We start from the raw sequence: 9,898 nt of genomic DNA on the forward strand, positions 1-9,898 counted from the left end.
AAAAAAAATATATATATATATATATATATATATATGTATATATTATATTGTTTTGCATTATACAAGTAATTTAGGATCATTCAGAACAATTAGAAATTTTAGAATCACAATAACCAAAAACACCTACCATTTGACTGCCCAATAATATTTCGATATACATCCTCTTAGACAATTTTCTATACACTTTGTACATTTTTCTTTATAAAAATTTTATTATTCAGTTTTATAATCAAGAATTTTCAGTTTATAAATTATTGGCAACATTGCTGCAACTTAATACATTTACCTCTATTGTATAATTTCAGTAGCTGTTTGATATTTCTCTGGCATAAACACCCAAGAGTGCAGTTGCTGGGTCATATGGTAATTGTATGTTTAGTTTTATAAAAAGCTACTGAACAGTTTTCCAGAGTGACTATAACACCTTTTATTCCCACCAGTAATGTATGAGAGTTCAGTTTCTCAGAAGTATTTGGTGTTGTCACATTTTTATTTCAGCCATTCTGATAGGGTGTATACTGATATATCATTGTGGTTTTCAAACTACAAAGCTAATCAAATTACAATGTTCAATGCTAGCAGAAGAGAGAAAAAATTAGTCCTTTCATACAGTGCTTTTAGTCAGGTTAATTCCATTTGACATGGTAAATCCACTTCTTGGAATCTGCCCTACAAGGAAAGAGATTTTTCTCATTTCAAAATCACAAAGTCACCTTCTGATTATTTAGTGTTCCAGAACAATTTGCCAATAGTTAAGGACAGCTCAGGTCACAAAGATGTTGGCCTCTTTTTTAGTGCAGATGAAGAAAGTAAAGAAATAAGAAATTAGCTTTCTGGTCCAAGGGTCAGCATCCTTAGGTCAGTCTATGTGAAGCTGTCATACAGATAGATCTGAGCTGGGTGTAGCGAGCAGTCAGGTTTCTATGAGCCCACAAGCATGAAGGCCAGACCCAGGGGCTTGGAAAGTTTTCCAGAATAATAATGGTCAGTTCAGAGACTCAGCAGCTATGCGGAATACTCAGCAGCTATGCAGACATTCAAGGGCAACCTGTGCAAGAATTATGCTAGTTTACAGGAGAATCTTTCAGGTAGAGAACATTGATAGCCATAGATATGACCACGGTATTTACTTCAAAAACCAAAAACCAACCAAACAAAAAAAACTTCAAGAAATAAACGTCTGGATTTTTTTAAATGGAAACTCTTCTTCCTAATATTATCTCAGATTTAATTCCTAAAAATCCTTAAGATTTTGTTAGGTGTAAAATCAATGACCTGAACACAGAGATTATCAGCAGGGTCAAAGTTACTTCTCCCTGGGAAAGAATCCAGAAGCCTCTCTCATTTACTTTAAGCAGGATTAAAAGAAAAATTAAGACCTTCAAAATTCCTTCTGTCTTCCTGCCCCACGCAACACATGTGCGCCCCACCCCCACACACAAATGGAGGCAGAAGAAATATTAGTTTACTCCCATTGGAATTAAAGTACTTTTCTTACCTTGAGCATCAAATATATTCAACCCACAATTAGATTTAAGACATATAATTGTGTGTTTATGAATGAAGGAAGAGCCATTAGACAAACATTGCCATATTGGTTTTCTCTATATTATTAGTAAAACCAGTTACTAATCCTTGAAGATTATTCAATAATTGTTTCCAAAACATTTAAAGGAAAATTCATGAGATGAAAAGTTCTTCATGATCAGTGTCTAAGTATTATTGCCTCTACATTTAGCTCATTAAATATTTACTTTTAGCACTTCGTATGTGCCAAACACTTTTTTTATTCATTTTTTTAAAATAATCTTTGTATGCATTAATCCTTTTAATCCATATAATCATGTTTTAGGTACTAAAATCAGCTTTTCTGAAGAGGAATAATAACTTTTCACATAACTTATCTAAACTCTTGTAGCTAGAATGGGTGGAGCCAGTCAAAATCCAGACGCAGCCAGTCCTCCCATTGCCTCCCTGTGCCCAGAACCTTCTAGATACTTGACACTTTTTAGATAACGATGTGCCCTCTGATTCTTGATAAATATAAAACTGTCATTTCTCCAATTTCTAAAATGTCTTTCCTCTACCAAGGATATGGGCATCACAGCAAATGAGGATTAGTAATCAAAGCTAAGGAAAGTGAAGGGTGACTGAAGGAAGTCTGTCCTAGAACTCGGGCCCAGGTCTGCCCGCTATGGGTGTGTGACTTACCGCTGCAGAGGCTGCCCAGCTAAGGGGGTGAAGGACGGAATGCAGCTCTGCTCAGCCTGTGTAAACAAGAGGAAGGGGCACCGTCTGTGGAGCTTCTGTACCCAGAAGGCACCTTTTTGAATTGGCAAACTGAGAAGTTTATAATTCACCCAAAGGTCCAGTTCCATGTGTGCTGGTAAGAAGCTCCTGTCGCACTCTCAAGTATGCCCCAAACTCTGAGGGATCTTGGACAAGCCTGCTTATTTATTTATTATTATTATTTTTTTTTGCGGTACGCGGGCCTCTCACTGTTGTGGCCTCTCCCGTTGCAGAGCACAGGCTCTGGACGCGCAGGCTCAGCGGCCATGGCTCACGGGCCCAGCTGCTCCGCGGCATGTGGGATCTTCCCGGACCAGGGCACGAACCCGCGTCCCCTACATCAGGAGGCGGACGCTCAACCACTGCGCCACCAGGGAAGCCCATGCTTATTTATTTTTAACCTCCTCCTCCCTCCTCCCTTAGGTTGCTTGAGGACCTAAGCACATGATTCTAGTAACTCCTTATGAATAGCATTTGCTCTTTTTTTATCTTTTTGGATGCAAAGCTTGAATTCCGTCTATAATGTCTTTTAAGACAGGTTGACACACTGAGGAACTTTCAGCTTTCAATATATAACCATTTCTAGTCCCTGAAGGCAAAAAGAAAAAAGAAAAGAAAAGAAAAAGGCAAGGAAAGAAACCATGGAATGAAGACCATACTTTGTCTTCAACTGGGATCTGACCCATGAAGGGTAAAAGCCTAAAATTTCAGAGCATTAGTTTACTTGCCTTTTACAGAAGCAAATTCTCCCTTAATGAAAATTCTCCAAGAACTGAAAAAAACTGAAAAGAACATAAACTGCATCTTAAGAAGTTGATGTGTGACTTGAGGGCTTAGCAGCACATCCATCATAAAAGGATTTTATGTTGTCCTTAAGTCCCTCATATTAAATATGGCACCTCTAATAGTAATACAGGTAAATTTGAGGTTGATTTTGAATTGAAGAAAATTGCAAGGATATTTGGTGGAATCATTATATTGTCAAGAATTCTTCACATTCTCAACAATTTGGAGGCTAATTATTCTGCTCTATGACTGTTCAGACTTTGCATTTTGCATTTTCCTATGGCCCTTCTCTTTTAACCACCTCATTAGTGTTTTCTCTGAAGGATAGCAGGGGAAAGAAAAGGACACTCTACTCAGCCTTGTAGGGCAATGAAGATGGAGCTACTGACCCTCGTGAGATTCTGGCCTGGTCCAGGATTACAGATGCCTGTGATCAGCACAGAATCCCCCTAGCTGTGAACTGACGGTGTACTATAAGCATTTAAATGGAAACACCATTCATTATAAATGCATAAGCATATGTTTTATTAAACCGTGTTCCATTTTCTCTTAATAAACACCTATAATATGCATAATCATTAAAAATATATATGTCATTAAAAATATATATGTCTGGGTTGAACAGAGTCCTCCAAAAATTTATGTCCACCTGGAAAATGTGAATGTGACCTATTTGGAAATAGGACATTTGCTGATGTAATCAATTTAAGATGAGGTCCTATGGTGGGCCCTGAATTCAATGATTGGTGCTCTTCTAAAAACAGAGATTTGAAGACACAGAGGAGACATGGGGAAGATCACATGAAGACAGAGGCAGAGGTTGGAGCTATGTTTCCACAAGCCAAGAACTCCAATGATTGCCAGTAACCACTGGAAGCTAGAGGAGGCAAAGAAGGACCCTTTCCTAGAGGCTTTGGAGGCAGCCTGACCTTTGCCAAAACCTCAATTTTAAACATTTAGCCTCCGTGACTGCAAAAGAATAAATTTCTGTTGTTTAAGCCATCCAGTTTGTGGTATTTTGTTATGGAATTCTAGGAAACTAACGCAGATAGTATCTAGAGATTTTCCCCTGGGCACAAGAGTCTTTGAGAGCGTGGAGGTGCCATTGTGAAACCCGGGAAAGGTAAGATGCAAAGAAATAAATTGATGAACACAGAGAGGGCTCTGCTTTTGAACTGGGTGAATGCAGCCCCATGTGTTGGTCTGTATTTCCACCCTCCTTAGCACTATTTTTCTATGTTCTAATTGTTGGTGAACTTGATTGTCTCCTAAACTGTAAGCTCTAAAAAGCAGTGTCAAAATTTGATTTACAACTGCTTTATCGCCAGTGCCCTGTATCATACCTAACAGACAGTAATTGCTCAATAAGTATATGTGGGAAGAATGAAAGAAGGAAGGGAGGGAAGGAGGGAGAAAGGGAACAAAGCCAAGCTTTCTTAAAATGAAGTTGAATTATTCCTTCTATTGAATTGATTTCCAAAACTATTAATGATGTCAGGAAAACCTGGAAATTCACTACTATGTTCACACACTTACCAATGAGTAATTTAACCTTTTACTCTAAAATATAATTTACCGTTTGTGGTAATGAAATCATTAAATTTTGCGTCATTTGTTATGCTCAGCTGTAGAAAAACGAAATAATAATAGAGTTTTCGTGTTAATAGGGACTCTAGAAATAACCATTTCTACCCTATTATTGTATAAATGAGAAAATACAGGCCCGGAGAGATGAAGTGGCAGGATCCAGATTCCCTAACTTCCGGCTTTGTGTCTTTCCTACTATATCACATTGTCTTCTAAGGCATAGAAGGTGATGGGTAAGACAGTCTTCATTTACAAGAATATAACTTCTAACCCTATGTCATCCCACAGTGCAAAAAACTGAATCTGAATAGAAGATGACTTCTTAAAGTAAAGCTTTTCTCTCTCTCTCTCTCTTTTTTTTTTTATCACTGACAGGTGATCAGAATGAAAAACCACAAAATGGTATTTTTCCTTGTCTCAAGTTCTCTCACACAGGGCCATGAATTAAGGCAAGGCCAACTTCCGTCACTCAGTTTCCTCATCAGAATATGACAATACTTCACTCTCTTTTAGTTGCTGATTTCATCCTTAAAATATTGCTGAGAACCAAATGAAACAGTGCCTGTGAATGCTCTGCAAAAATATTTTATACATGTTCTCAGACTCTTGTTATCCAAACATTCCCCTGGTCTCCAACCAGCCTCCCCTCAATCAGCCCCTTGTTGATTGCAGCACACACTTCATTTTTGGGAACCGTCTCTCCTTCTATTTCTTTATCCTCACCAATGAAAACATCCCTGGTGGTGTTCAGCTAAATGTCATGTCAAGCTAATTCAGTCCTATTGTTTTTCTAATTTAGAACAAAAATAAATGTTCATTCATTGTGGCAGGCAAACATTCTTCTGACAAAGAGACCAGTGTCTCAGACAAGGGCTGGCAGGATTTTAAAATTTTACAAAAGAAGTTGCTGCATAGACGACTTGATTTCAGCGTGGGGATTGTCAAAGTTGAAAAATAATAATGGAATTCATTCTGCACAATAACACATCCAAACTTTATTCTTTGCATCAAAAATATCCCTAAAATTTATCAGGGGTCAAATCTTGCCTTTTAGTATGCTCCAGTAGTGGCCCCATAAATTTCTTCTGTTTACTGATAAACAGCCGTAATTTAAATAACATTGGGATTCGTTTCCTAGGCATTTTATTAGCTTCTCTGAATTGATTAATGCTTCATAAAGTCTGCTTGAGGGGAAAAACAAAGACAGTGATTATGTATTTTGTTTTTAATTTCAATGTTATACCTTTACAGATTTATAGCACAGTGCCATCTGTTGGACTAAGTGTGCTTTTTCAGCGCGAGTCAAACTTAAAACCATTCACTCTGTGGGCCTCAAGAGAGCCACCAATTATTCAAAAGGAATATTCAATTTGAGCACAGCTTAAAGCTCCATGAAGAATATGGAGCCATAGGTAGCAAAGAAATATGCTGCTATATTACTATGTTATAATTATGTGTTATTATGCTGTTATATTGAGATACTGCTTTATCAAAGAAAGCATTGTAGCAAGATTTTCTGATTTTGGATTTTTATACTCTCTTGAGAAATATATAGTTAGATAATCAAAGCAAATGGAGTTTGTGATAATGCAGACTCCCCCAATACTCCAGAAATACCAAGGAGATGTTTGCTCTGTGCTTCCTTTGAGACTTGTAATGCCACACTTTGTAGCTCACATAGCCACAGACAACAGTGGGTAGTTACCATCTACTTGATGTCTGTCTGCATTATACTGTGGATTTAGGAGGTCAAGGAGCTTTTCAGATCTATATTCCAGTATTAAGATTGGCAGAACATTGGTTTCCAGAATGTGGGGAGAGTATCATAGGAGCATAGTTTTCAGACCTCTCTGCCTCATCAGCATATTATCCTTCCTGCCTCACATGAAGAAAAGTGCCCATTGGTATAAAGAGTGACATATTCAAAGGAGGCAACTATTACAGATCAAATTTGGACAGTGTTTAATGCCATCCTGATCTAGAAATCTTAGTTCTAATTTCATAGCTGCAGAATGAATTTAAAACATTCAATCCACTGTTGTTATCTCCCTTGCAAATATTATATTATTTTTCTGTTTTGTACTTGTCTTAAATACTCACATGTGATCAGAGTGTGTTAAAGGAAGGGTCTTCATTTGAGAACATTGGTCCAGAGGAGATCATTTTCCAGATCTTTTTCATTGGTAAAATCTCTTTTAATAGATTTGCCTGTAAATATCTTGAATTCATAAATAGTCCTTTCTCTTCTTTATAAAAGAAATCCATATGCCTTATCTACTATAAGTTTTGACATGGTGATTTGCCTAGGATGTGAAAGGTCTTATAAACCTCTATGTTTGGGGGTGGAATGGAATGGGGGATATAAAACTCAGTAAAAGAAATGTATCTTCACATTTCTGAATTCAGATATATGGTAGCCTGGTATAGAAATACTAATAATGTTCATTTACGTTTTTCTTCTACTCCAACTTTTGAGCTTTTTTTTCAAAGAAAGTATTCCTTTTGAAGGAGAGACTCCTGAAAACAAAACAAAAAGAAACCTTTTAAGAAATATTTAACATTAAAACAGCATTTTTTTCATTAATTTACACCTAAGAAGTTCGTTCCAGCTATTCTTTTTCTAAAATTTATTTTATCGAAGTATAGTTGATTTACAATGTTGTGTTAATTTCTTCTATACAGCAATGTTATTCAGTTATAAATATAATATACATTTTTCTTCATATTCTTTTCCATTATGGTTTATCACAGTATATTGTATATAGTTCCCTGTGCTATACAGTAGGACCTTGTTGTTTATTCATCGTATATATACTAATTTGCATCTGCTAATCCCCTTGGCAACCACAAGTCTGTTCTCTATGTCTGTGAGTCTGTTTCTGTTTTGTAGATATGTTCATTTGTGTCATATTTTAGATTCCACATAAGTGATATAAGTGATATCATATGTTATTTGTCTTTATCTAGCTTACTTCACTTAGTGTGATAATCTCTAGGTCTATCCATGGTTGCTGCAAATGGTATGATTTCATTCATTTTTTTATGTCTGAGTAGTATTCCATTATATATATATATATATATACCACATCTTCTTTAGCCATTGATCTGTTGATGGACATTTAGGTTGTTTCCATGTCTCAGCTATTGTGGATAGTGCTGCTGTGAACATAGGGGTGCATGTTTCATTTTGAATTATAGTTTTGTCTGACTATATGTCCAGGAGTAGGATTGCTGGATCATATGGCAACTCTATTTTTCATTTTTTGAGGAATCTCCATACTGTTTTCCATACTGGCTGCACCAATTTACATTCCCACCAACAGTGTAGGAGGGTTCCTTTTTCTCCACACCCTCTCTAACATTTTTTATTTGTAGATATTTTTTAATGATGGTCATTCTGACCAGTGTGAGGTGGTACCTCGCTGTAGTTTTGATTTGCATTTCTCTAATAATTAGCAATGTTGAGCATCTTTTCATGTGCCTGTTAGCCATCTGTATGTCTTCTTTGGAGAAATGTCTATTTAAGTTTTTGCCCATTTTTTGATTGGGTTGTCCAGCTATTCTTAAGATCCAGCCCTTGGACCAGTCATTATTTGGAAAGATTATTCCTATGAGCTGGCAAAGCAGGAATATTTTAATAATGAGGATTTTTAAAATGTAACCAGAATGTTCCCTGGGACTACCAAATTTGTATATTATATCAGATAATACCCAAGGATAAATTTTATATGTTATTATTTTCACATTCACTGTGTATTATTCAACAAGGTAGTCATAAACAATTTGTCAGCTCATACCATAAAACTGTTATTCCTATCATAATTAATCCTCATCTTATTTACTTTTAAATATGATCACTTTTTCTACCTCCAAAAAAGATACTATGATAGTTGTCAGATGATTAGTTTTTGCTATATGCCTTTTTATATTAAACAAAATTTTCAATAAGGTTTTATTTCACTACTGATATATTTCCACTTTACTTTCATAATTATCAAGTTTTGAAATATACGTAATTTTAACTGTGCACTATTGATAATGACAATAATAATAATAATTCTTTAACTCAATTCAGAGGAATTTTATAATATATGGGATCTCTGTTAATAAAACAAATATAAACAGAGTTATAGATACAGAGAACAAACAGATGTTTGTCAGTAAGGAAGCGGGTAGGAGGAGGAGAGAAATAGGTGAGGGAGACTAAGAGGTACAAACTTCTAGTGGCAAAATAAATGCGTCATGGGTATGAAATGTATAGTATAGGGAATATAGTCAAGAAAACATCCAATTAAATGGCAACAGTATATGAAATGAAGATATATGCTGAAAACTCTAAAAAAACAAAAAATCACTCAGAGATTGGAAAATACAATAATGGCTCTCATGTAGTTTACCTTTGATGTTGATAAATATTGTTCATGTTCCAGATATGAGTCTTCCAGGTACTTTGTTAAAATTAATAAAAGTATAATTATATAAGAATTGATATATGCATGAGAATAAATACAAATACATAAATTTATATACATTTATGCATTTATTTTTTATTTAAAGTAGTTAAAGGAACTCACCATTTAACTATGAACATACTGTTTTAAATTATGAATTACAATAGTATCAAGAACTTTCACCTTCCTTTATCTGCCTTTCCTAGTTCATCCACTTATAGCTTCCCTTCCCAAACACAATCAAAATCTTAAATTTTGTGTTTTGAGATTTATAAAAGTTTAATCATGCTGTGTTCTACAAAATACAATGATCAGAAAAGAAAAATATGTTCCTGATCATTCTCTTCAAGGGTTTTCTCCATCTTCACGTCTCGTGCACTGAATAACTCTCTGTCCATTTTAATCATATTCTATTAACATTTTCTTGTGGTATAAAAGAAGACAAAACTCAATAGCCCCAACTCAAAAGGATGGCCTGAGTCCAAGTTGGTTGGCAACAAAATGACCATCGCTTTGAGTATTTTAGTTTTCAGTTTCACATCACCCATTTGCTAAATGATTATAGAAATAGAAGAGATATCTAAGGAAAGATGAGTTGTTAATTTAATATTTTATAATTAAAAGTTAGTATATGTTTGTTATTTTAAAAATATAAAGGTAAGAATTTAATTACAGTTATAATTTAAAGAGAAGAAAATGGATAAATCCATAATCTCCCCTTTCCAGTTGCTATTCATATGTCTCTATATTAACCTTGTAAACAGCCTTGAATTTAGCCTTCCATC

The sequence above is a fragment of the Lipotes vexillifer genome, unplaced genomic scaffold (assembly GCF_000442215.2).
Source record: "Lipotes vexillifer unplaced genomic scaffold, Lipotes_vexillifer_v1.1 scaffold390, whole genome shotgun sequence".
Taxonomy (NCBI): Eukaryota; Metazoa; Chordata; class Mammalia; order Artiodactyla; family Lipotidae; genus Lipotes; species Lipotes vexillifer.